General features: G+C 49.8%; 1 protein-coding gene across 16 annotated transcripts in view; it reads left to right on the forward strand.

Moving 5' to 3' along the window:
• The window catches only part of RAI1 (retinoic acid induced 1), a 134,553-nt gene that overhangs the window by 76,190 nt on the left and 30,927 nt on the right, over positions 1-27,436 (forward strand). Inside the window, exons 3-7 of one of the 16 annotated variants that reach the window (XM_065560187.1) lie at positions 15,491-15,643; positions 16,957-17,172; positions 18,270-18,394; positions 18,966-19,058; positions 19,780-19,920. The exons of 8 other annotated variants lie outside the window; for them this stretch is intronic. The gene's annotated coding sequence lies outside the window, so the exon portion shown is untranslated. Of the gene's footprint in view, positions 1-3,765; positions 4,971-15,490; positions 15,644-16,956; positions 17,173-18,269; positions 18,395-18,965; positions 19,059-19,779; positions 19,921-27,436 lie in introns of those variants that run through there. 7 more of the 16 variants (XM_065560190.1, XM_065560192.1, XM_065560189.1 and 4 more) reach the window with 7 other exon arrangements.

Consider the following 27,436-nt stretch of genomic DNA (forward strand, 5'->3'; position numbering starts at 1 on the left):
AGTGGGGACCGGTGCCCGGGGCACTGCCGTGTGGGGCCCGCATCCCGCTCTCCGGGGCTCCACTCCCTCTGGGGCTGCCCTGCCTTAGTTCCTCAGCCCTCTGCCGGGTGGTGCCCCCAGCTCTGCCCTCCTGGGTCCCGGCCGGTCCTGGAGGCGGGGCCCCCGGCTGGAGGGACCCTGGGCTGAGGTGCGGCCCGGGAGCCCCGCTGCTTACCCCAACCCTGCCAGCGCTGGACCGGCTGGAGGCGATGGGGGAGCAGGCGGAGTCAGCACTGGTCGGGGGGAGCGCAAGTGTTGTGGGTGGGATAGGAGGAGTGCCCCGGGCTGGGGCAGCAGGGGGTGCGGGTGGGGGGGAGAGCCCAGCACTGGGGCGGCAGGAGGGTGCGGGGGGGGGAGCCCAGGGCTGGGGTTGGGGGCAGACAAAACATTTTTTGTTTGGGGCGGCAAAAAACCTAGAGCCAGCCCCGGTTAAAACTCTGCTGAAATCAGGTTACTCCTGATTTAAAGCAGGTTAACTGGGAGCAGTATTTGGCCCAAGACGTGTCAAACGTAAAGGACACGCTTCTGACATCCATACTCACGTTGGAGTAGTACCTTACTCACAAGAAGTCCTGTTCCTACTCATTGGGGCACTTATGGGGAAGATGCTGCTTAGCCGGAACAAGGAGGATAGAATCAGGCCCTGAGATTTCATTTACATTTGAAATGCTGCATGCATGCATGAAAGAAAGAAAAAAGGCACTTGTCCGACCCAAATCGCCCAGTGGCCCTTTTGAAAGGACCAGTTGGTAAGCGGGCAGCTGAAGTGAGAAGTTACACGGCATCTTTGCTGTAAGCGCTGAGATTAGGCCACTTTTGAGTCAGTCCAAGGTTTTTTATGCCTTCCAGTGGTGAGAAAGGCCGGACACAATCTGGTTTGGGTAACGTTAACAATCTGCGATCTGTATGCAAACTGTACAGCTGCTGCAACAGCTACTGATGGAGACTTCACTATATTAGCAGCATTAATTAAGTTACAAAAATTATGCATGTTATCAGTTATGAGACGACCTTTCATAAACTCGGTTATTAAGGCAATAAAGCATGACCTGCTGGTCCTAACCAGTTTAATGGCTGGCTAAGAGTGGGGTTTTTCACATAATACTTTTAGCAGGTCATTAGCTGAGCAATAGGACAACATGGAGAACCTAAGTGATGTGCTAGAACCGCAGCTGAGAAAAATTCACAGTGTGTTCATTTTGGCATGTGGGGGAGGGTGGATAATAACCTGCCCTTCTGGAGCTGTTTGTCAGGATAAACCAGGCAGAAGGAGAGAAATGGACTGGAGGGTCTTGGTCACGGGTTTGGAATTTGAACGCTTTGGGGGGTTTCTTCATTCTCAGATTATTTGGGTTTGTTTCTGTCTCAAACGCCAGCCCGGGAAAGCAGCAGGCTGGTCGAGCAGCTAAACTGCCCCCTTGTTTTAGCTGCCCTGCGTGACTTGCTTTGGTTTCGGTCCTGTTGTTGTTTTTGTCAGCCACACTGCCAGCCCGCAGGCGCCTCGCAGAAGCAGAGGTGAGAGCAACGCAGGCTGACAGACGTTCCCTTTGGGGGCCGAGCCGTTGCTCCAGACCTGGCCGTTAAAAAACAAAACGAGTAGGAATTAATAAAAATTGTGTGTGTGTGTGTGTGTGAGAGAGTGTGTGTGTGTGTGTGTGTGTGTGAGAGGGAGAGAGAGTTAAGACTGCTGTTGTGCAGTGTGTTAAAGGAAGCTTAGAAAGTACCCTAGAGGGTCATGGAAGATAAAGTCAAAGGTATGAACTCAGGGGCTTAGGAACCTTGTTGTAGTCTTGTCGCAGGAGTGGGGTTATCAGTGATTTACATGTGAAATTCCTGGATGGGTGGGACATCTGGCAAAGGTCTTGGAGCTGCAGGCTGAGGTAAACAGGGGGTTGGTGCTTAGAGCCTGAGGGCGTTCCTTATTCACTGAGTCTCCCGGGACGGCTCGCTTGAGTCAGGACCATTCCTGCGTGCCCACGTTTGCGGGCGCTGGCCCGTTGCGAATACGCGACAGTGCCAGCCCCAGACAATTACAGGGGAAGCTCCTGCTCCCATTGACGCCAGCGGCAGCAGGATCAGTCCCCCAGACAAGCTGAGAGGGAAGAAAATAAATTCCCAGGCAGGGGAGTTATTGGCTGTGTAGAGCCAGGGAACAGATAGTTGAGAGGGAGGGTGATGCTGGATTTCCCCTACAAATAAATCACAGAGGGTTATTAATGCAAGCGCAAGCAGAAAACGAGCACGAGCCGGGGCTGTGTATGTGACGGGAGCTTTCCAAATCGGCAGGTAAACAGCAGGAAACCAAAGCAGCGAGTTTGGTGTGTGAGAGAGAGAAAGGAGTGGGCCGAGGAGTGACAGATTCCCTGGCTGCTTGCCGGGAGCATCCTGGATTCTGACACAATCCACCCACAGAGGCAGACGCTGGTTTTAGCGCAGCCTTGCTACCTGATTCCAGGAGCCTCCCGGGTGTCAGTCTGCTGCATAGTTTACAGCAGCTGACACGGGAGGGGCGGAGAGGGATGCTGCTGTGGAAAGGGGTGGCACAGAGCAGACGGCAGAGCCTTGCTTCAGAATGAGCAGCTTAAGACGGCTTGATGAATATGCCAGTCCACGCTGCTTCGGGCACTGCCAGAGGGAAAAGGGGAGGAGGGGCTCATAGCTGGTGAGGTGAGGCAGGGGGAATTGGCAACCCGTAGGAAGATGCATGGCTTGCCCTGAGATTACAGAATGGGAAGGGGCCGGGGGTGAGCTGGGACCTGCCTCCAGGGCTTGGAATCGGGAAGAAGAGGTGTGAGGTGGCTGTTTTAGCTGGTGTGCAGGGACCGTGTCTTCCTCTGCGTTTGCACCGTGTGGGATATTATGTGGGATAATGGGCCCGAGTCGTCCCTTGGGGAGCTACAGCACAGTCAGGAGCTGCACTGGGAAAAGATTTGGCCGAGCACGTTCTATCATCCCTGAGCTCTAGCTCACTCCTTACGCAAGTCCTAGCCGGGGAGGGCGAAATGAGATTGCATTAGGGGCCACCCATGTAAACGCTCCTAATTTCCAGCCCAGCTCTCCTGCTCCTGACTTTCAAGGAGCCTCCTGGTTGTCCTCCTGCTGCTTTGGTCTTGAGGCTGCTGCTGGGCCAGTGGAGCCAGCCGACTCTGTCCTCGTCGCCCATGTGGGCTTCGTGTGAGGAGCTAGAACCCAATGCAAATTAACGGCGAGTCTGCCAACGCACTTCACAGCTTCAGGTGAGATCGCCCTGTCTGGCCCTCCCTCACAGCCACGGGAGGAGGGATCAGAGGGGGTGCCACGTCCCACAAGAATCCCGTGGGGAGACCCGTAGCAGCTCCACAAAGTGGCAGGCTGGCCCCTAGCTGTGCTAACCCGCGCGGCCCAGCGCCGGGGACAGACTCCGGCGTTGACGGCCCGACTCACTTTAGCAATGGGATGGTTCCTTCAGCAGGTGGCATTCTGCCTTCGTGCCCCTCCCACCCAGACAGTGTTCTGCCCCCTCCCCGCCGCCAGTCCAGCCTTAGATCCCAGCACTTACCGCGAGGACTTGTTCTAAACGGGCCCCCCCATAAGCGTGTGACAATGCCCTGTCTTGGATGGCAGCACCCTGCTCCATTGATTTCCAGGGAAGCCTGCCAGGGTAGGGGGGTCACAACCACGCTGACATTCCTGGAAAACGTGCTCCCCCACCACCCCTCCAGGTTTGTTACCTACTGTAAAGAGACATGGCAGTTCTGAGTCTCCTGCTTTTGTCGGGGGAAATCTGTTTGAGGTGTCTCCATGGAGAGCAGGCGCAGGGCTGAGCATCTGTGTTCTAATCCTGGCTCCGCTACTCACTCCCTCTAGGAACTGGAGCATGTTGCGGCCCAGCTCTGCCTCAGTTTCCCCATCAGTAAACAGGGGGATACCTGTCTAGAGGGGGTTGGGAGCGCTAATTAGATAAAGTCTGTAGAGCACTTTGCAAAGGCCCCTCCCCCGTCTATGGAGGGGTGCTAAGGGATACTCACCTAAGGAGTCTGAACGGGAGAGTAATTCCCCTTCTGTGGCCCGTTCCCCCTGAGATGTTCTGAGCTGCCAGCTCTAACTAGAGTGTAAGACCGCTGCTTTGCAATAGAGGCCCTTTCTTCCCACGGTCTCGAGTCTCACCAGCACCCTTGGGAGGCAGGCAAGCGTTATTCTCATTCTGCAGGATGGTAAACTGAGGCCCAGAGTCTAATGTCTTGCCCCCCTTCACACAGCAAGTCAGTGGACTAGCACCCCGGAGTCCCAGCTCCCTGCTTTAACCACTAGACCATGCTCCTTCCATACGGTGTAACCACATTTACTGAACAATCTGGACTTTTTCCAGCCCTCACTGAGCCAAACCCTGAGGTCCTTCCTCAGTCCCCGGTCAGGCACAGCCCCCGTTGAAGTGGAGAAGATTTTGATTCCCTGAGTAAGGGCCAACAGGATCTGGGCTCTTGTTTCCTCATCAGATAAATACGTTGCCCTTCCGTCCAGTACCCTAACTTGCCTATTTATCCCCCAAGCTCAGTGGGGGCAGAGAGCAGGGATATGCCTCCATTTTGCCAGAGCTTTGCTCCCCTAGCCAGTGCCCCCCGTCACCCCACGGCAACCCCTTTCCCCATCCCTATTAGGCATTTCCAAACACTGACCCTCTCGATAAACAAAGGAGAGGGGGAGGAAGGGTGGCTGGCATGTTAATGCACTCCCCCCCCTTCATCCCTCTGGGAAAGGCCTTTGCAGATATAAGCAAACCTTGATTAAAAGCTGCCTGACAGCCAACGGCAGCAGCAAGCAGCAGGCAAGGAAGCTCTTCAAGTCTAAAGGGAGCCGCTGCTGCCGCGGCTGCCTCCATTCTCAGATGTCCCTGATCCTTTAATCAATCACAGCCGAGGAAGAGAAGAGCAAACACGCATGCTGAGGCAGAGGTATGTACGTGCATTCATTCCAGCCACCCTGCGAGCGCCAGGGCTAATGCATGGATTTGGATGGATAGGGAGAGGTTCCCATGGAAGGAGCAAGCATTTTATTTCTCGGGGGGGAGGGGGCAGGGAGGCGGCGTATCAATCTCCTTCTCCCCGTTCGGGAGAAGCCTCCCCTACCCGCTGTTTCCCAGTTAAAACCCCAGCGCTGATGCTTGCTCTACACCCACGGTAAGGCAGACGCTATAACTGATGGGTTTTTTTATTTTTTTTTAACACATGAGGATAAGATGTTACATGTCTCTAGCACCTCCCTTCAGTGAGTCTCCGTGTGCTTTAGAGACATGAAACCCGCCCAGGAGGGACATATTATCTTTTCCATTTTACCGGTGGGGAAACTGAGGCACGGAGCGAGGGAGTGATGGGAACTAGCGTGCCGGAGTTCCTGACTCCCACCCCTGTGCTCACATCACACCTCCCAAATAGAAACGGCTGGACGTTGGTTTTTGGGAAGCGTGTTCTCTGGGATTCCCTACACTTTCTCTTTTATTCTCTAACTGCTCAGGCATCCCTGTATTTTGGGCTAACTTATCTTTATGGCCGAAGAGAGCAGGATGGTTTAATAGGGGAAAGGAAGCTGCCTTCCTCTAGGGGCGACCAGAATTAAATCTGGACTGGAACATCATCTTTAGCACTTACATGGGCTCTACATTTTCAGTGGGCGCAGAGCTCTTAAATACCCACCGATCCTGTTAGGGAGCCAAGTATCGTTACCTTCCTGTTACAGCTGGGTAAACTGAGGCAGGCTGAGTAAGCGACTTGCCCAAGACCACAGCCAGGGTGTGCAGCAGAGGCGGGATGAAAACTGAGCAGTTCCTGACTGGTAGTTTTTCTTTTGCTTAGACCATTACTCCACTGCCTCTACACTGCTGGGTTGGTTCAGCAATTGCAAATCTTTTAACGCTAGGGACAGCCGCTTGTTGGGGCTGGGCTAAGAAGCCACTCGGGCTCCTCTCTTGATTCAGGATGTCACCTGGAATCTCTTGGTAGCCCCGTCGCCTACAACAATCCAGAACAGAGCTGTTTATCTGTTAAAACAAGCAGCGTGGGCAAGACTCCCATCGCCATCAGCAGGGCAAGATTTCACCCTCAAGTTATTCACTTTGTCCCGACTCCACATTCCTAACCTTATAATTGCACGTAGAGAGAAAAGTACCTCGTGCTTCTGGAACTAATTGCTCATGGACGTACCTCCTGGATCTGCCAGCCTTTTCCATCTTAAGGTTAGATGGAGATGGGGAAGGAGGGAAGGAAAATGTGTGTAATTTCAATGAAATAGGTCAAAATCCTTCAGCCGTAACTCAGCCCGTGCCCAGGCAAAACCCCTATTGAAGTTGGTGGGAGTTTTCCTGGAGTAAGGGCAGCAGGAGTAGGCCTATAGCCTTTATGTAGTTTATTTTTGTTGTTGCTTATTTGTTGTACCTTTCTATTAATATATTTTGACAGTGCCCCGGGACTCAGTGCACCTATATTTGTATTATAGGGTGTCTAGGGCAGAGACACTGAGCTCTGTAACTTAGCATCACCAAATCTCCTGAATCAGAAAGGCTAATGAGGCACCCTCTGCAGACAGTGGTACCCTCAGGGACTAGAGAGAGCTATAGATAGATACCTAAATACATACAGTTTACCGGAGCGCCATATGCTCAGGATCCGATGTGGGGTCAAGTTTTCAAGCCCGAGAGAGGGGGCGTGTGTTTGGTAACAGGCTGAACGCTCTCAACCTCTGCAGCAGTTTTACCTGCGTCTGGCATGATCTGATCCGTCACCAGCCCACTGCACTGTTCCCTTTGTAATAGCCACCTGACAGCTGTATGTAGACAGTGCCTGCAAGAAAGGGCTGGAGGCTAGAAAAGAGGAAAGCTCGCTCTGTTTCTGGCTTGCAGAGCAGAGTGGAAGGCACCCAGGGGCATCGCTCAGTCCTTTCCGTTTGTTCCTAAAGCTCAGGCACCGGCATTGCTGTGTAATAGCTGTGAGCTGGAAAAGACATGCTGAGTATTGACATGCAAAGGAGCAGAGCAAGCGGTTCCCTTTGCTTCTGCATTCCTAGCCAGCAATCACACGTGTGACATGAATGCACATACAGTCCCATGGGTTACCGTCGGTAAGAGCAAATCTTCTCCTCCTGCACCTTGACTGGCTAGATGCAAAGGGCCCAGTGCGGTTGGGATTATGGATTTTCCACCCACACACTTCATGGAGTGGCAGCGGAACTGCTCCCCGGCCCCTTCTTTAGGCCTAAGGCAACAGTAGCGTCTACAGAGAGCAGTGGCTTACAGCAGTGATCCATTGACCCCTTGGGGGTTATGCCCCTAAAGACCTCAACACCTGTGTTTCTATGTGGAAAGCTTTAAGCACTGAAGTCCTCATGGAGAGAAGGACTCACAAAATAGCTCAGACTGGCTGGCCACCCTGATTTCAGCCATCCAAGAGGAACTGGCTGGCTAGCCCAATGCTCTTGGGCTGGTTTGCTCCTCTTGGGCTAGAGACATCAACTATAGTTAGTTTGTCTCCCCAGCATGAGACCACGGAAGATACACTTGACTCCTCTTCCCGCTGGGGAGAGAGTCAGCCAATTAGTCCCCATCATGGGGAAGTGCAGGACATTCAAAGGAACCAGCTGCCATGTGAGTTGGCCTTTTTGAGGGTGACCCGCATGGTGGGTTTGTTGTGATGATATAATGTTTGTAGCCTGATGTCGTGTTTGGAGCGTTGGTGGAACTGTCCCTCTCGAGTTTGCTTATGAGGTTTCAATTGCACTTGGTGGAATTGCATACCCTTACTGACAAAGCGTTCTAGTTCGAATTCTCCTTGGGACTTGGAAATACTTTTCCTGCAAAGATAGCAATCTGCCCACACCACAGTGTATTCTCCAAAAGGTTCCCAAATACAGCATCGAATGTGGGGTCTGTTGTTCAGCTGGAAAACAAAACGAGAAGGGAAGAGAGACTGGGAAGCTGAGTCTTTGGGGGACATGGGAGAGTGGAAGCTTTGGAGAGGAGGCTATGGGAGTGAACTGCATTCAGCGGAGGTTAATATGCAACAACAGATACAAAGCTAATGGGGGGGATCCCATCCTGGAAAGCCGGGTTCTGAGACAATGTAGGGGTGATACTTGAGGTGGCTATAAAGAGAAGCCAGAAAATGTGCTATTAGTATGCAGTTGGGAAATGGAGGGAACAGAATAACGTAATATGTAAGCTCTGAATGTCAAGAAATTCTAAAAAACAAAACAAAACAAAAACAATCGCAGGATGACCAAAAAGGAAATGGAGTGGAGGCGAGATCTTTAATTGAATTCAAGAGATTGGTGGGAACCAGACAAATAATAAAGTTGGTTTTGGTTCATCATTTGTGGTAGGAGTTTGCTTCCAGTTCCTAACCATACTGAAGCCCATTAGTAATGGATCTTTGTAGAATATTCTCCTCATTAAGGCAAGCTACCTTATCTGTCAAAGAAGTTTTATAAGGAAACTATACCTCGTAGAGGCTGTGTATATGCAAATCATGCTGTATGCAGTATACCATCCTTAATTGAGACATCAATGGGTACATATTCAGCTTGGTGCTTACAGGAATTCCAAATATTGCAATTAGGTAAGAGTAACAGAGGGCTGGGGACATGCATATCATGTCATAGCTGAAAATGTGGGGCCGCTCTCTGAAAGGGCAAAAAGCAAAAGCAGCGCCTGTTTTGCTCCCGGACGGTCCTGGAAGTTGACACGGGGACAAGCACTTGTCTCCAAATTCATAAACTGTAAATAAACTACAGGCCAAATTTTCAGCCAGCTTCTGATTTTGCGCAAGCAACTGATTGCATTCAGAAAACTGGGTGAGCACCTGTTTTGTGCATGCAGATTCTACATTTTCACCCACCTGTTTAGTGACCAGGTGCTCCACTTCCCTTTATGAATGTCCCAAACAAATCCATGAGTACTTCTGGAGGGGCAGCCGATTGTGCAGGTAAAATTGGATTCCATGACGGAAAATTAGGCCCAAAACTGGCTTATGTGAACCTGCTGCACATTCGCCATCTTGCTGGTGGTGACCTCTGCAAATGTGGCACACAGTGGCAAAGACTGCAAGTCAGTTTTCACTTGGCTTTAATGTTGCCGTCAGTGATGACCGGTAATGTGGCGTTGCCAGTAAGTTGAATGCAAACGTGTAAAGCCAACTTTGTGCCCTTGGATGCTCAAGGAGGCTCCCGTTAACTGCAGAGGGATATGTGTTCGAATGTGTCACCAGGCATTTCCAGCTGACTCACAGCTGGTTGTAGTGCACCATCTAGGTGGAAATGTACCTGTCAGGGCCTCATTTTCCAGGTGATGATCTCCTGCAGATGATGCTGTTGACCATCCTCGAGGTTGACTTCAATGGGAATAATACACCTGGTTCAGTCAGGGGTGGAACTTGGCCCTTTCAGTTGAAAACCCATCTCCTGTAGATAATGTAAGATCACAAGCTCTGGAGAAGCTGCCAAAGAACTCACCAGGGTGTCTGTAAGAGCTTCATGCAACAGTGCATCCCACATCAGTATTCAGCCATGGCAGAACATGTATGGGCATGAGGTCCTCCTGCACTGCTGAGGCCTCATGGAAAACTGCAAACAATTCTCGTTTGTAGAACAATCCCACTTTGCCTTTGCATATAGTAACACCTGAAATCCAAGGCTCTCAATGTGCTTCACGAACGTTAATGATGCAAGTCTCAACCTGGAGGGGAAATATTATACGTCTTGTACAGCGGGAGAGATCGAGGCTCAGGAGAGTTAAGCGACTTGCCAACGGTCACTCGGGAAGTCTGTAATAGAACCATGACTATAACGTAGCTGTCTTGATTCCCAGACTGGTGCTTTAGCCGCATCATTATTTCCCTTCGTTTTGTATGTCACAGTTGGCAAATTCTGGTGCCACTGAACTCCGGGGAGCTTTGCCACGGCCTTCAGTTGGACCAGTCCTTGTATTACCTTCGCTCATTATTACTGGTAGGGCTGGTTGGAAAACAGAAAATGTTTTTCATAATTTGTTCCCCAGGTTTTATCAAAAGTTTTCTAAATTTCCTGCCTCGCTCTAATTACCAAGGAGATCTGTGCCAAAGCAGCAAGAGTGTGTCATTAGAGTTCCTCCGCTCCTGCTAATTATTCCCTTCCTGAAGCCATCCTGATCCTTCAAGGACTTAATATTTGTGGTCATATAAATGGTTTCGCAGCAGCCAATTGCCATGTACCAGGATTTATAGCTCCAGGTGAGCAAGAAGCTCCGCAGACTATTAAAAACAAAGAGCCAAATGTATCCCTGGTGTAACTTCGCTTCAGTCAATCGACTAAGTGACACCAGGAATTAATTTGCCCCCAAGATTCAGCCCGAATATTAATCGGTGTGTTTGCTTTGTTGTTTTTTTAAAAAGGGAAGAAAATTGAGAATATGTTTGATGCCAAATCCTGAGGTCTTTACTCAGGTTTTATTGAGTCCCTTCTCAGGCCAAACTGCCATTGAAGCCAATGGCAATTAGCCTGAATGAGGACCAAGAAAAAACAGATAAAGACTGTGGGATTTAGCCCCAAAGGAGTTTTATCTTGAGTCAGAACTAAGGAGGGATTTCAGGATTTCTCTCACTGATTTAAATGAGACGTTTGCCTGAGAAGGGAGAGAGTAAAAACCAAGTAAAGATTTCAGCCTTTGACCTGTAATATGGAGTTTGTATTGTCTCCTGGTCAGGGTTAGTTTTGCATCTCAGTTACACAGGTGTAAATCTGGAGTAACTTCGCTGGACTCAGTGGAGCTACACCCAGTTTGCACTGGGGTAGCTGAGATCAGAACCTGCCCCCCAGCACAGCACTCTCCCACCATGAGGCCTCAGTGGATCTTGTAAGACACTCAACAGCATCTCAAAAGGAAAATAAGACCTTATCTTCTTTTCTTTGGCACAGTGTTTCTAATCAACAGAGCACAACAGAACCACAGGCACACAGACCCGTTCTATTTCAGGAGACTACTTGAAATACACCTGCAAGAGGGGAGAGAACCTAAAAGCACCCCGTAAATAAATGACAGAAACAGCCCTCCCATCGAAAAACACCCACAAGGGTGCCTGCAGAATTAGAGAGGCAAAGATAAAAGATGTCATGGGGAAAGAAAATGTTGCCTTGTGAGCGATTCAAACGCTTACAGGCTTGATTCTCCTCGCTCACCAGTTTTACGCTGGTTTAGTAACTCCACTGATTCATGCTGGGGTAAATGAAATCAGAATCAAGCCCTGAAGACCTCGCTGCAGTTACACCAGGGATGAATTTGACCCTTTGTGCCAAATTCTGCCCTAGGATACCTGAACGGGGCTTTTTCTATGGGAGTATCCAAAGGCAGGATTTGGCCCACTAATCAGTGTCTGTTCTCCCATTACTGAGCACAGGTGATACCCGTTAGCATTAATGTGAGCGAGATGTGTGTAGCGATGGAGAAATGAACCCCTACAATTGTTGTCTTAAGATTCAGTGTATTTACCGCATGCTGCGGTTCCACTTCTGCCTTTTTTCCCTTTCTTCCCCCCCTTTTCTGAAACATTAAAAATCAAACGGCTTAAAATGTAAAGCATCAAAAATTCTAAAACCTTCATCTATTATTAACTGTGACAGTAAATTCTACCTCAGAATGTTTTACATAGCAACTGTTACCAAGACACTCTGCATCTTAAGCTGATGTTCCAACAACTTTAAATCACAACAGCGTATTCCAGCAGTGAATGACGATGACTAGACAGGCCCAGCAAGAAACATGCTGGTGTTCCTGGTACATGTTCACTTGATTGGAAAACAATCAGAGAAACGAATCAGAGAGTTAGCAAATACAGCCCATACAAGCGCTCTCTGTAGTAAATTATATATGTGTATTTATATACATGGGGAGTACATCGTCAGGATCCTGGAGACATGACATTTTATCGCCACCCGCTACTGTGGGTATCGTTGTGAGTGTATAATACAATGGTAATATTTCGTATTTATGTATTTCCTTTCATCTGAGAGCTTCAAGGGGCGGTAATGTAAGAAGCTTTACAACATACCCATGAGGGTGGGATGTATTATTATACTCGTTTTACAGCGGGATAAGATTAGGCACAGAGAGGTTACGTGACATGCTCAAGGCCACACAGCAAGTCAGTGGCGGAGTCTGGGTTAGAAGCTTGTCTTCAAATTCCTTGCTTTGACTGCTAGATCATTGTTATTTTGTCTGACAGTGGCAGCTAGAGGCCCCATTTGTGATGAAAGTCCCGTTTTCCCTGGGACTGTACTTACATGTGCTGTAGTAAGAGACCGTACGTGTCACAAAAAGTTCGTAATCTATATACACAAGACTGACAAAAGGTAGGGATAATTATCTCCATTTTACAGATGGGAAACAGAGGTACATAGAGATTAAGGCTTATATCAGCATGGCTGTGTCTGTTAGAGGGGTGGGGAAGCCATCCTCCGACCGCCATAGCTACACTGACAAAACCCCTCGGTTAGACACAGTTATGCTGACAGAAGAGTGCCAGCAGAAATACTCCTGTTTGTGTATGCTGTGTCTGCACTAGGGGGCCGTGCCGGCCTAACCTCTGTACTGTAGACGTAGTCTTAGTGATTTGCCCAAGGTCACCCAGGAAGTCTGTGATAGAGCTAAGAAATGAGCCCAGATCTCCTGAGTCCCAGTCCAGTGCCTTAAACTCCAATACCACCACCCTTTCCTTTCCTGACCCCTTTTACATGACTGAAGTTTGGGCAGGAAGGATGGTCTAATGGCACTGGGAGTCCAAAGACTGGGGACCAATTCCTGGCTCAGCCACTGGTTCCCTATATGATCCAGGGCAAATTGCTTAATCTCCCTGTGCCTCAGTTTCCCATCTGTACAATAGGGGTAGCACTTCCCTATCTCACCGGGGCACTGGGAGGATAAAATCCATTAATGACTGTGCGGCACTCAGTTGCTATGGCGATGAGGCCAGGATAAGTAGATAGCTGTGAGCTGTCTGCATACTTAAAAGTCCACCTGTTTTGTGGTTGCATATTTGATCTATGCAACTATCTGTGAAAGCCTCTCTTCGGCTGCCTGCACTCCGACCTAGGGGGGTGAGTCCCCGGCTCGTGCACACATGCTCGCGGTAGCTGAGTGGGAGGATAAATAGCGGTGTAGCCGTGCTGAGTACATACCTGCTGTTGTCAGCTCAGCTCAGCCGTGCCTCTGCTGTCACTCACTACCTGTGCGACCACTTACACGAGCAGGGGACTTACACCCTAGCTCGTAGTGTAGACGTAGGCTTAGCCTGTGTGTAGCTTTACGCACGTGAGTTGCCCTGTTGGATCCAGAGCTTAACTTGGGACTTTCGGGATTGGGCCCAACAACAATTAGAGCTGGAACAAGAGAGGGACAAAAAAAATGTGGTGAAAGTGTGTGACCCAATGGACAGAGCCGAGCTGACCAGCCTATGCTGAGCTCTGCGGGACTCCAGCAAACATAGTCCTCGGTTGTTGATGTGCTGAGACTACTGCTTGTTCCGCTAATCATCAGAATCTCACTGTTACCTGGGGCTCGTCTGCATCGTCAATATCCCCTCATCAGTTTGTTGTATCCACCTGTCATCTCTCATCTTACGTTGAAAGATCCTGGGGCGCAGGGTCTGTCCTTTTGTTATACATTTATGCAGCGCCTAGCGCAGAGGGGCCGTGATCCCTGATCGGCGCCTCTAGGTGCTACATATAATACCAATCACTTAGCCTTAAGTCTGCTCGCTGTTGTAGCTGCTGCCGGTGCCAGCCTCAGCCCTGACTTTGGGCTGATCCTGCCCACTTTGAAGTCAGTGGGAAGATCACGTCTTGCTGGCAAAAAGAAGGGCAGAGAACTGGACTGGGGAAGACAGATGTTCCGAGAGACAGAGAGCATCTCTCCAGCTCTAAGAGTTTTATAACATACGTACCGTACTGTGAGGAGCCTGGCTTACGGCACGTAGGGCCAATTGCGTAAACGGCTCAGATGATGTTCTTCGGCGTCTCTTTGCATTGGCTGTCTGTGTGTGTGAATATTGCTCTCTGTAAGGCTGATGCACGTGCGCGCTCGTTTTTACCCCCAAATATCTGTCTCTCCACTGCTCAGCAAAGATTTAATGGCCAAGCCAGCGCTGTAATGAGGTCTCCTAATCCCCAAACTTCATTACTTTTACTAAATAGACTCCAGCACGTTGCCAGTTCACTACGGAGTATCATAAATAATGAAAACTAGACGATAGTAGTGAAAATAAATGAATAAATGATATTTTGTGATGGAAAATCTTTGGTTTTTATTGCTTATTTTTCTTATTGCTTATTTGGATTTTGCTTTTTAGATTGTATTTCTCCACTTACTTGCCAACTCGCAAATCCTAATAATTTGCAGTACGTCTCCTAGCCATGAGTACCAATTAGTGCATATACGTATATCTGCTGGTATATTGTGGTTTGGGTCCTTGCTTCTTTCTTCTGCACTGCCGTGGCAACCGAAGTCAGCTGGCGTGTTCTCAGTAGAGGTTCCCCACATTTAAATGGCTGGGCTTTTTCAGTATCGGGCCCTTGACTCTGACATTCGCTTCCCCCGTCGCTTCACCAGAATTCGTCAACCTTCAGAGCATGGAGTATAGCGCCTCTCTTTGGTCAGGTTTTGCCCAAAGGGGCTGGCTTTATCGTCTGGTTCTTCTGTGAGTTAGTGTCCCGGTGAGTGCGCCACCACAGGATGCTCGTGCACTCGTGCACTCACGATTGGAGACTTTACTTAGCAGTGTCCATGGGTCTGCGTCTGTGCACTATACAACCTTGTGCTCCAGTGCGAGGTCATATAGAGAGGGGCAGCTCGCTCTCGTTCAGATGGGGAGTCTCGATTGGTTAATTTCCATTGTATTTGGAAGCACTTGGATTTGTCTGTGCACCGAGAACCACAGCCATGAGCACATTGGGTTAAATCTGTATTAGAGATGAGACCAGATTCACATTTTGACCCTGCAGCCCTCTTCCTTCTTTGGGAGGAACCTAGCGATCACCTCGCATTCCGATCTGGATCCAGGGCTAGCTTGTGAAGCCTCCAGAGGTTTGGATCTATTTTGTCTGTCTGTCTATTGTCCTGCACATGTATAATTATTATTAATACTGACTTTCCTACGGCTGAGTGGCAGAGCTCGTGTGCACTTAGAGCGCTCTGTAATAGGCAGGAAATCAAAGCACATAGAAACAGGCCTCTCGGAGTGACTCACTGTTAGGATTCCTTTACTCCTGGGAATCAGCCACTTCCGTGTCACAGCGGCTTGTCTCTTGAGCAAGTCTGCCTGGCACCAGACGTCCCCCGTCACCTCCCTCCCTCCCCCTCCTGCAGCGACTACACTTTGACCACAGCGTATCTAATACCTGTCAAGGTCAAAAGGTCAGCCGGCTCTGCTCGAATTCCATAATTGTTCTCTCCCGTTCGCAGCCAACGAAAAAGGACAGAGGCCCCGAAGAGCCCCAGGTCTAGCTTTCCCAGCCTGCCCATGGCATCCAGAGAACCACTCAGCTGTTCAGTCCCCCAAGTTGCATCCGAGTAGCCTTGATTTATTCATTCATAAGGAAAGCAGCATCGCTGATTGTGCGTATGTATAGCAGCGGGCTAAGCCATTCCTCTTTCTCTCCGCCTCCTCCTCCTTTCATCTCTGGGGACAGGCAGCAATTTTCCTCCTCTGAAGAAGCTTGTGAGGGGATGAGTGAATCTAGGAAGCAAATCTAATTGGCAGCCTAGTAATTCCCCAGGGGGACATGTACTTTGGTCATATCTAAGTACATTCCAGCCAGTGTTTAAGACGCACTGAATCCAAACTTGGACAGTAAAATACCAGCGGCTCTAAGCTCCTTATCTATCTCAGGCAGATTAACTCCTTAATCATCCCTTTTGGAAGTTCCCTGCCCCACATTCCCCCTCACGCTCCCCCCCTTTTTTTCCCCAAGCTGGAACAAAAGGAACAGCCAAGATTTTACAGGGAGGTAGAGGTTAGGGGCCTTGGTTGGGATGATTGACAGAGTCAATAAAAGGGCAAGAGAAGACGGCCTTTTGAAAACCTGCTCTCCTAGTTAACCTGCAGGAGTATTTGTCTTCAGGATTCAGAGAGGGAATGTATAATACCGAAATAATTCACCACACATCAGACCTTGATTTCCTTCCCTGGGATTCCTGCTTGGCGTCCTGTGAAGTAGGTTAAACCTGCGGTAACATTTCCCCTGAGCTCCCCCACTGAATCCCCCTCTCCCCCCCGCTGCGCCCACGCCTGGTCTTTTCATTACACTGCCTCCAGGGAAAGGGGGAGCAGAACAGTCTGGGGGTGCGGCGTGCCCAAGGGGCATCGTGCACAGGGAGGATTGCGTCTGGCTGCAGAGGGGCTGGGAAAGCACCGGCTAGGACTGGAGAGTCGGAGAGTAAGTGACTCCGCCACTGAGCCTGTCAGTAAGAGAGAGATTGGGGGGGTGGGGGATATTTCCCCGTGGAGCAGCCGCCTACTCCTTCCAATGGCCTACCAAGCACTGCTGCGAGCCGTCCTCCATCCCCTCCCTCTCTGGGCAAGGGGAGCAAATTGCTTCCTAGAACCTACTCCTTCCATTGCCACCATGGCCGGCTGTGCAGCAGCTCTGACCCTCTTCTCTTCTCCCTTGCCTTCTTCCTCTGATCACCCACCTTCACCCCTCCCCGCTCTCTTCCTCCTTCAGCTTTCCTGTCTTCCCTGCCCCAGCTTCCCCTCCCCATGGCCAACGGCTCGGAGTCAGCGAGCCAGACGTTGGCCTGGCTGCACACAGGAAGGGCTGCGTGCAGCGTGGGGGGGGAGGGGGGGACTCTATTAAAGAAATGCCTCTTTTGTTACACGCGCGATAACTGCTCTAAAGGGGGTTTATGTTAATTTTTTTTTCTAACAGGGAAAAAGAAAAATGAGGCTTTGATAAGCTGCTGAGACTCAGCTGGTGTTGGCCAGTGTCATTCATGGGAGCGTCAGAGCATTACGCTTCATTACAGAGCTGTCTGCTCCTCTCAGGGAGATGACTTAGAGGGCTCTCCTGGCAGCAGTACAGCTGAATACATCTCTGGCGTACAGACCTGTCTGCCGGCAGACGCCAAAGCTCAGCCTCGAACGGGTGAGAGGAGGAGAAAGAAGGCGGCGGCGGGGGGAGGTTTTCCTTAGTCGGTGAAGGATAGTCTCCGCAGTTTCCAAATGCTGGGAGAAGGAAATGCAGCGAACGCCGTGTGATTTGCAGAACACCGCGCGTCCCATGGGTTGTTCAGAGGGGCTTTTGCCTCTTTTTGTTTCTAGAGATGGCCTCTATTCTGCCGGAGACTGTTTTGAAGGACTGTATAGTCAGGGGAAATTCGCATCAGGGTCCACAACACACTTCACTAAGGATGTATTACTCTGATCAGCAGACCCGGCTGAGACAGGCTGCCAGACCTCCCGCTGTGGCGGGGGGCTCAGGTCAAGGGTGAGCCAGATGGAGGTGTAGGGGAATCCAAACATTTGATGCCTCAGGAGGGACTATATAGGAACATAAAACAAATGGCTTTGCTGGGGGCTCCAGATTTGCTTGACTTGGCCTCAAATTCCTTTTGTGGATGCAGTGCAAGGCAGCTCCCTTACACAACATTTTAAGAGACCCTCTGAAAATGCACTCACTAAAGGGGACCTTTTCGATGGTCCAAATGGGAGACGGGTGCCTGATTGTGAAAGGTACAAAAAGCATTCGCTGCTGAAATGTGCAGGAGTGCTCCTCTAGGCCCACAAAAACCAGCATGTGACAATCCGGACGTGTGTCTGCCTGATCTTGACGCACAGAGGCCCTGTTATGTGCCTGCAAGTACAGGGGCTGGGGGCGGCATTTTCAGAAGGCTGTTGAAAATTGGGCCCAATGTGTTTAAAAATAACTAAACTAAGCAGGAAAATGAGGCGGGGAATAACTCTCTTTGATTTTACGTATCCTAGCAATGTGACTAGAGGGCTGTGAGGACCGATGGGGGAGCAGCCAAGCTGTTGTGATTATGAACTCATTAGACTTTTAAGAGAGTGAGGGCTGGGAGATACAAAGTCCTGGGATTTTGGTTCTGGCCCATTTTAATGCAAAGAAAAGACAGGGGGGTCAGGGAAGGGAATGAAGGCCTGGGACCAAATCCTGCTCTTAGTTCCACTGATGTAAATCAGGAGTAACTCCATTGATTTCCGTATGTTACTCTGAATTTACAGTGACGTAACCGAGAGCAGGATTTGAGCCCTTGAATTTCAACAGAGCCATTTTGAAAGAACGCTCAGGTGAAATTGATTGAAATAAAGCGAAAAGGACACAGAGGGGAAATGGAGAGTGTTCAAAGGTAAATCCGTTTATGCCCAAAGGGTTATGGTATAACATCAAGCAATAAATACACTCTGGGGTGGTCTGGTCTCACATTGATACGTGGCAGAGGGTGGAGGAGGTTATGTGGGTAATACTTAATAATACTATTGGGAATTGTGGACATAAATCCTGCTGCACATCAGTGGGGAGGGAGAAGAAAGCACAGAAAAGTGTGTGTGTGTGTGTGTGTGTGTGTGTGTGTGTTGAAAAATCCAATGTGGATTGAGTCAGGGAAAGCAAAAAGCAATCAAGTGTCAGACGGGGGGGACCGTGTGTGATGTGAGACATGGGGTAACAGAGGACGTTACTGACAGAAATTAAGAGAGTGAAATAATGATAAGAAAAGCAAATGTGCAGATTGAAGGGAGAATTGCACAAAAGGTTGAGATAAATAATGAGACCTTTTCCAAGTACACAAGAAACAAGAGGTCAGAGGAGGAGACAGCAGGGGCCCCTATGAGTTGGAAAGGGTAATTTATTGGCAAAAAGAGGTAATCGTTGCTTTAAAAAAAAAATTAAATGAATTCTTCGCCTCCATGTTCACAAAGGAGAGAAAAAGGATGGATCCTGGAACGGGAGAGAGAAATTTCCCTGGGGAAGGAGAAGAAATATTGAAGAAAATCAGGCCGGGGCTTGTATAGGTGAGCAAAAAATGAGGATGCCTGAAGAATGACAAAATACCATGCACAGTCCCAGACTTCCCTCTGATTAAAACCTCTTTGGAAATGGGAGAAGTTAACATAAAGAGACTGTAACTAAGGACCGGGAAACTATAGAGCTGGGCCCAGGGACTGATTTCACGTACATCAGTATAACGCAGCCACAGTGAGTGGAATCAGGTGCATAGTCTTCATGAGGAAAGAGGTACGGGCATGAGTGAGGGCAGATCTGGGGAATGCTCCTCACGGAGTCCAAAGGCTACGTTCTGGCTTCAGCTACAGCGGCGTCTGGAGTGTGCCCGTTGGAACTCAGTGATGTGACGTTGGATTTCCACTGCTGAAAACAAGAGCAGAATTTGACTCTTAGAGGTTAGATGGGGAAAGGCCTCTCAGGCGGTGCTCTGTGTTCAGCCTAGTTCTGAATGTCTCAAAGGGTGGGAGCAGTTTCCATCATGTCCTTGGGAAAATGTCATTCCTGAATCCCATTGAGCCAAGATCCAGTTACGGATAAGGAGAAAGCTGTGGGTACAATTGACTGGCGATAGAGCCAAACTGCTCCATGTGGGCCCAGGGGTTGGGTCCTGGCGCCTCTCTATAATTTACTATTATTAGTGGTGAGTTGTATTGTGACAGCACCTGAGAGCCCGGTCATGGGCACTACACAAACACAGAACAGACAGACCATGGCCTATTTTTCATGCAGGTACTCTGATACCGTGCAAGATTCTTCCAAGAGTTCAGGGAGACTAACATCAGACGTGGGAAGTTGCTTGAGTGGAAATACAACTGGCACGGCTCTGAAAGACAGTGGGCGCTTTGCAAGCAGAAGCTCCTAAGAAGGGAGGTGAGCGCACTAGAAATGTTCCATGAGGATCAGGACCTGGCCTAGTCAGGCCTCTGAAATAGGTTGGCAGTGAGGAGGGTGGAGATGGATGTGGAAGAGGGCTCTATCAGCCTGGCCATATGCGGCAAATACACAGCACAAGAGAGGAATCATAGTAATACTTTGCCCTTCCGTAGCAACTTTCTTCCAAGGATCTCAAAGCACTTTACAACTTTCGTTCATTCAGTTCATTAAGAGTAGCCCTCTGGCATAGGTATTATTAACTCCCATTTTACAGACAGGGAAATGGAGGCACAGTGAGGTTGATTTGCATAAGGTCACGCGGTGTCAGTGTCACAGCTGGGACTAGAACCCAGGAGTCCTGAATGTCAATTCTCTGCTCTAACCACTCAACCACACTGCCCTTGAGTAAAACGTCTGAGCCCATTGTGTAGTGCTTAGCAGCAGCAACACTAGACAGCTAGCATACTACGGTGATGCATAGAGAGACCCATCCAATATTATTTGGAGGAAATCATTCTAGCTCTGACTAAGGGATTTGGGAGGCCCTATTTGGAGCACTGGGTGTCCTTCTGATCGTTGGGTTATCAACGGAATAAAGATTAAAAAAACACAGGACTCCCACTTCTGCCTTGCTCGCTGACTCTTCATTCTCCATTGATTCACCTGTAACTCAGCGTTCCATTTCCACCTCCCATCATCTCCTCTGCCATCAGCCCCCTTCCAGGTCAGTAGCTGCCTGCCTCTCGCCTTTCTCTCCTTGTCCAGTGTATAGTGGATGTAATCCACCAGTGCACGCTTCCAGGATCTTTCTGAGTTTAAAGCAATCCCTAGTGCTTTCCCCACCAACCTCTCCCCTGAAAGAATCCCACCCCTGAGCCTTCCTCCAGTAGAACCCTCCTTTCCTAGCTCAACTCCTACTTCCGACTGGTTCGTGTTTCACTTTTGGGGGAGAGGCTGCCATCTTTCCCTGGCTTGCAATGGCTAAGTAGGGGACTGGAAGGAAAAGCAGCAGTGGATACACACCGGTGATCGAGGATGGGAATGGAGATGGGATAGGGTGACGTCCTGGCCCCATCAAAGTCAGTGGGAGCTTTACCATTGACTTCATGGGGCCAGGATTCCCGCTCAGCGATTTGCAAGAATGGAAGCAGAGATGGGCGTGAAGGCAGCAGAGGTAGGGACAGGACTGGGGACTGGAGCCATGTCTGTCGAATCTGCTCCAAACATTAGAGAAACAGAGGTTTGATCCACACTGGAGTTTTACACTGGTATAGTGACATCTCTCAGGGTGAGAAAAATCCATACCCCTATGAGACACAGCTGTACCGATCTACCGCCCCGTGTAGACCTCGCTACTGCCTCTCGGGGAGATGAATTACCTACGCCAACGGGACAGCCCCTCCTGTCAGTGTAGGTAGTGTCTACATTGAAACACCACAGCTGTGCCGCTGTAACATTTTAAGTGTCGAGAAGCCCAGAAAGAAAAGGAATTGGCATTGGAATATCCCAAGATTTCAGCCTCGGGGGCAGGGTGGGGATGGGAGGCTACTGTCCCCATCAGCCTAACACTAATAGGGGTAAATCTCATTCTAAGACTTCCCTTATTGACCTTTTTTTTTGGTCTTTATTGCAATAATGTTGGGGCCATAATTGGTGATTAAGCCTTAAACTGTAACTGCAGTTTAACAGCCTCCTCTCTCCAGTCACTGATTAGGGTGCTCTCTCCCTCCCTCAATTGTTCTGTGATGCTCTGTATGGGGGATGCATCATACAAATAAAGGATTTAATAGAAGGGCCAGAGACATGGCCCAGTGCTCCCAGCATGCTAAGGGATTCTGATCTTGCAGTGGCATGAATGAGGATGTAACCACGCTGAGAGTCCATCGGGGAATAGCAGCATGCGGGCAGAATCAGGCCCCGGGTCTCTCTCTCTTGGAAAAGGAGTGGCTCAGCGGTGACCTTGTGGAGGTGTAAACATTTCTGCAGGGGTTAGAGAGGAGAGATAACATGCGTGTCTGTTTGGGCTAGTCTTGAGCAGAACAACAACTGGGCACAGACTTGACCTTAGCAAGGTTCAGGGAGGGCAGGAATGCACAGAGCCTCCTCTGTCTTTTTAAAGGAATCGTCCTTTGAATTCTGGACAAATATTTGTCTAACACAGACAAGGGAAGAGTAGGTTTATTTAGGCTCCTTGCCTCATTCCGTCCGAAAATACCTCCACAGATGTCAGCCAAGTTTCGTGCAAAGTGTGGGAGAATCTCCCTTCTGGCTCCGTTTCCTCATTGGACCCATGTGGAGACTTGATCCTCTGCCTAGAGTAAGTCCCCTTTGCGCTCCTCTGGTGGTGTAAAACAGCAGCTGGAGATTCCTCTGTTGTTGGAGAATCTCCTGGGAACATGAATCCAGCTCTGTCTCGCCACTTCTCCAAGAAGGGGGCCTATCAGGGTGGGAAGGCAGGCCAAGCACTCTGCCTTTTGCTGATCCCGGGCATGCAGGATCGCTCCATGGGGATTAGGCTAATGGGCCTAACTTAAAGCAGCCCTGTGGCTTCTCTGTTTTGTAGGCGGGAGTCGCTTTGGCAAACCTGGGGATTGGAGATGGCGGGGAGGTGACAATTGAACCCGCGGTGCCAGTCTTGCTCCCAGTGACACCAGTGGGAGGTCTCTCTTCCCTGGAAAAGCGCCAACAAGCCCGTGTTGTTTACGCCATATCAGTTTATCTTCTGGTGCCCCGTGTAGCGTCGTCCCCGTAGCCCCTAATTCTAGATTTTTACAAGGTGTTTCTGTTACTGAGACGTTGGTGGAGATGGGCGACTGGAGCAGTTCCTTTAGCGTCTAAGCGTGAACTCTTAGGGCTAGTCTTCACTTACCGGCTGGTCCGGAGGCACGCAATCGATGTTCTGGGATCGGTTTATCGCGTCTGGTTAAGACGCGATAAATCGATCCCGGATCGATCCCGGAAGTTCCCACAATCGGCGCCGGTACTCCAGCTCTCCGAGAGGAGTACACGGCGTCGACGGGGGGAGACTTCCGGCCGCGTCTGGACCCCGGTAAGTCCGGACTAAGGTACTTCGAATTCAGCTACGTTATTAACGTAGCTGAATTTGCGTACCTTAGTCCGAAGTCCGGACTAAGTGGGGACCAGCCCTTAGACTTTCTACAGCACCGGGATTGCGCAGTGCTTTACAGACATTGACGGCTTAGGACTGGCCACGCCCTGGAGCAATAGGAAAGGGATCCAGCACAGAGGTAACAGTCCACCCACACGGGTGTTGTTACTCAGCAGCTGTTCTCCAATTCCCAGCAACGCTCCACATCCATTTAGGAGAGGAAGTGTCCAGTTAACAGCCGGTAGAATTGAAACAGGCATTTCGCAACAACTGGAGGTGGAGTTTAGTCAGACACTGAGACACCCACTCTTATGAAAAATGCCCTAGGCTCTTCAGTCACCGCAAGTGGCCAGAACCTCATCTGAGACCACCTCTGACTGCCCAGCCTGGGCATTGGTTCAGTGGAAAGAACACCACGTGCTGAATCAGCATTGCCGCTTCCTGCCACAGGCCTCAATGCAAATCATGACCTGGCGCAACCCTGTTAGTGGATACGATCTGGGGGGAATCACAGAACGCTTTTAATCCTGTCCCTGGGCGTTAGAAAAACAGTGCTTCGAATCAGCAAAGCCCGAGTACTGGCACCCCAAGGGTTAACCCTCTCCTCGCTGCCTAAGTCCGGGATCTCAAACTCAAATGACCCCGAGGGCCACATGAGGACTAGTACATTGGCCCGAGGGCCGCATCACTGACACCCCTCTCTCCCCCTGCTGCCTCTGCCCCCACTCCACCCCTTCCATGAGGCCCCACCCCTTCTCCACCCCCATTCCAACCCCTTCCCCAAAGTCCCTGCCCCCATTCTAACCCCTTCCCCAAATCCCCGCCTCTTCTCCTCCTCCTCCCCTGACCGTGCGGCTCCCCGCTCCTCCCCCCTGCCTCCTGGAAAGTACTAAGCTCCTCCCTCCCTCCCTCCTGGGAAGCACCTGGGGGTAGGCAGAGGAGCAGGGACACGGTGCACTGGGTGGGAGGGGGGGCGGCGGGTGAAGAGAGCTTGGCCGCCACAGGAAATAACTCAGAGGGGACGGGGAGCTTGGCGGGCCACAGCAAATAACTCCACAGGCCGCGTGTTTGAAACCCCTGGCCTAAGTCTTTACTGGGATTTCAGTTGTCTCTGGTCTTTATTTAACACATCATCCAGACAGAGCATGGAGTTTCCAGCAGCGAGGAGCCCAGGGTATTGGTAGACAGAGCATAAGAGCTTCCTCAGACAGGACTTGAAAGCTCTAGCCAGCAAACCGCAAGAAACACTCAAATGCAAATGAAGGCCCTGGTAGGTGCTTAGGCCCGGAAAAGGAGGAAGCTGCTTACAAAGCAGTGTGATCCATAAACAGAGCAAAGGATTGATTTGATCTTTACTCCTAAAAGGTTAATTTCCTCCGTCAAACAGACAGAACCAGTATTTCAAGCGTGGTCCCCTTGGAGCCCAGAGTCAGAACGGAGTGAGAGCGTATCCCACGGACGCCTCAGAGCTGACTTCAGAGGCGATGTAAACAATGGTGCAACTTACAGTGGGAGTAAGTGGGTCAGAAAGTAGATGGAAGTGGTGAAGCAGGGTAAAACCAAATGCATTTGACATTCAGTGGGTGTGCAAAGCGAGGGTAATATACGCAGGACGGAGCCAGATTCTGCCCTTGGTTACACAGATGTAAATCTAGAGCCTAAACAGGTAATGGAGTTACTGAGGCCCAGGTTTTTATAGGTGTCTTGGCATTGCTCCGCTCAGAGTTGCAAGGCCTAATGACTGAGATGGCTAAATCCCATTTCCAGAAGCACGGGGGGCACTTAGTCACTGGGACCTTGGCTCCTAAGACAGCCACAAGGGGCAAAAGGAGGTTATAAACCAAAGAGCTCCTCACCTTCTCCTACAAGCTCCTCCTGCTTTTCTTGCCCTCCTCCCCACCCTCATCTGCCCCCTCGGCAGGTCAGCTGGCCTTGTTTTGCACACCCACTCGAAGCCAAATCAGTCGAGGTTCTGACTGACACTGATGGACACCTAACCATGCAGTTTCCATCACTGCAGAATTTGGCCCATGCACTCTGGTGGTTCCTTTCCTCTAACCTGGCCTCGTGATAATGAAACAGCCTTTTTGATTCTGTAATTTCAGCGAGACAGCTTGTCCAATCACAGTGCTGGTAAAAGGGCATTTCACACCCTACTTAACTGTGTCTGATGGAGGAGGCCTCACCAACCAGTTGCATGAGAGCAGAGCACTAAATATCCTAGAGCAATTCGCCATTATCAGCTCAGGCAGAGAAGACTCTGTGATCCATACACAGTATGCGCTAGAACAGTGGCTCTCAAACTTTTGTACTGGTGACCCTTTCACAGAGCAAGCGTCTGAGTACGACCCCCCCCCCCCCAATACATTAAAAACACTTTTTAATATATGTAACACCATTATAAACGCCGGAGGCAAAGTGGGGTTTGGGGTGGAGGCTGTCAGCTCGCGACCCCCCCATGTAATAACCTCGTGACCCCCTGAGTGGTCTGGACCCCCAGTTTGAGAACCCCTGCGCTAGAGTGAGAAGCAGGATAAAAAAGCTTTAATAATAACAGCACTTGTAACGCTTGTTACAAGTTGCAGTGAATTTGGTTTCACAACATCCCTCCTAGGTAGGCATTACTATCCCCATTTCAGTGATGGGAAAAGTGAGGCAGAGAGGAAGTGACTTGCCTAAGGAGGTCACACACACACTCACACTCACACTCTCTGCTTCACAAGACTATTCCTCTCTCCTATTAGGCCTGGACCAATATTTCTGCTGGCGAGCTGTGATCAGACAACTCTTACGTGTTGCCGACATACAGGACATTTACTGTGATTGCATAAGCAAATGAGTTAATTCCATGATTAAATACGGTGTGGATTTTGAATGCACTTAAAATTGTATAAGCTCTTGCCCAGTAATGGCTTGAAAATGGTGGATGAGAGAGAGAGGTATAGGTTAACTAGAAATGTGTAAATGAACTGTCTGTAATTTAAAACAGAATGATACTATAAAGAAGAATGGGAAATGATTTGGTTCTTTTAACACAAGGTTGTTGGGGTGTTTTCTTTTACATTTAAACTACTTTGGAATCTCATAGTTCTTCTGAAGGAAGGAAAGTTACAGTCTATAAGACAGAAAATATGTTTAAAAAAAAAAAAAAGTAAATGCTTTCCATCCAGATGGCCCATCGCTTTGCTCTGAGCAGCAGCGAAGGGTTATCCAAAGCTTATCATGGTTGTGGGGGACTTTCAGGCAATTTATAGTTAAAGTTGTGTCAGCATTTTCACTAGGACTCCCTGTTTTCAGATCTAGAGCGGTGAGAGGACCCCCCGTTTCAGCTCCCAGGAGTTTCGGTTGAGTGTGTGCTGCACATCCATGCCACCTGCTAGGAGCCCAAGAACGCCGTGTGAAATTCACACAAAAGGCAACATGTCTAGTGGGGTCTTTTACAAAACTGGTGGAGGTTTTCTCCTTCAGGGGGATGAACAAAAGTGCTGTAGGGACTTCTTAAGGATCAGCACTGCTGGGCTTTGAAGGGACCCCGCCTGATCCTCCTGTGAAGCCTGGTTGATGCGGTGTGGGGCCATGAGGGGTGGTGATGAAAGAAGAGGCCGGGTGCTCTTTCGAGGTGATGGAGGGCTCCGCCAGGGCCTTAGGATATTTAACCAGAAGTGTAATTTACAGCTTATGTAGACGTACCTGTGCTAGATTTAACCTCGCTAGCTCGCTAAAAGTAGCAGTCAGGATGCAGTGTCGTGGGCTGCAGCGCACGTACGTACACAGAGGGAGCCAGGACTGGCCAAGCAGAGGTGTGCCGGTAGGGACATCTGCAGTGTTGTTGTAGCCATGTTGGTCCCAGCATATTAGAGACCAGGTGGGTGAGGTCATATCTTTTATTGGACCAGCTTCTGTTGGTAAGAGAGACAAGCTTTGGCGCTTACACAGAGACACGTACCATTCTGTCCACCTATGGAACTGTTCTTTGATTGGCACCACGGTATGCTCCTCCGTGCATATGACAAGCAGCCGAACTTACGCAGGAGGCTGCATTCGGTCACTGCCAATGCTTTTGTCTGGTGCATTGTGGGGACCCTCCCCCCCCGGTGAATGAACTTCAATACACCATCTCTCTTCCTCCACTTGGGGCAGGTTGAGAACAGACAACTCATAACACTGGGTCTTTAAGTCTTCCCATGCCACAATTTCATGTCAGTCTTGTTAGTGTGAACACTTACACACTAGAGATTGACAGGACTTGTGAAGTCCATCGGTTAAGAGAAGGCCATCGGGTCAGCACTGAGTATATGAGGCACTATCTTGCATTAGGCGTTGTATTGCGCTTCCAGTGGTTACTGGTCTGGAATCAGTTCCCTGAACCTGCTGCAATACCTAGGCACAGTGAGAGACGTGAAG

This window comes from Chrysemys picta, chromosome 10 (genome assembly GCF_011386835.1).
Source record: "Chrysemys picta bellii isolate R12L10 chromosome 10, ASM1138683v2, whole genome shotgun sequence".
In the NCBI taxonomy this organism is placed as follows: domain Eukaryota; kingdom Metazoa; phylum Chordata; order Testudines; family Emydidae; genus Chrysemys; species Chrysemys picta.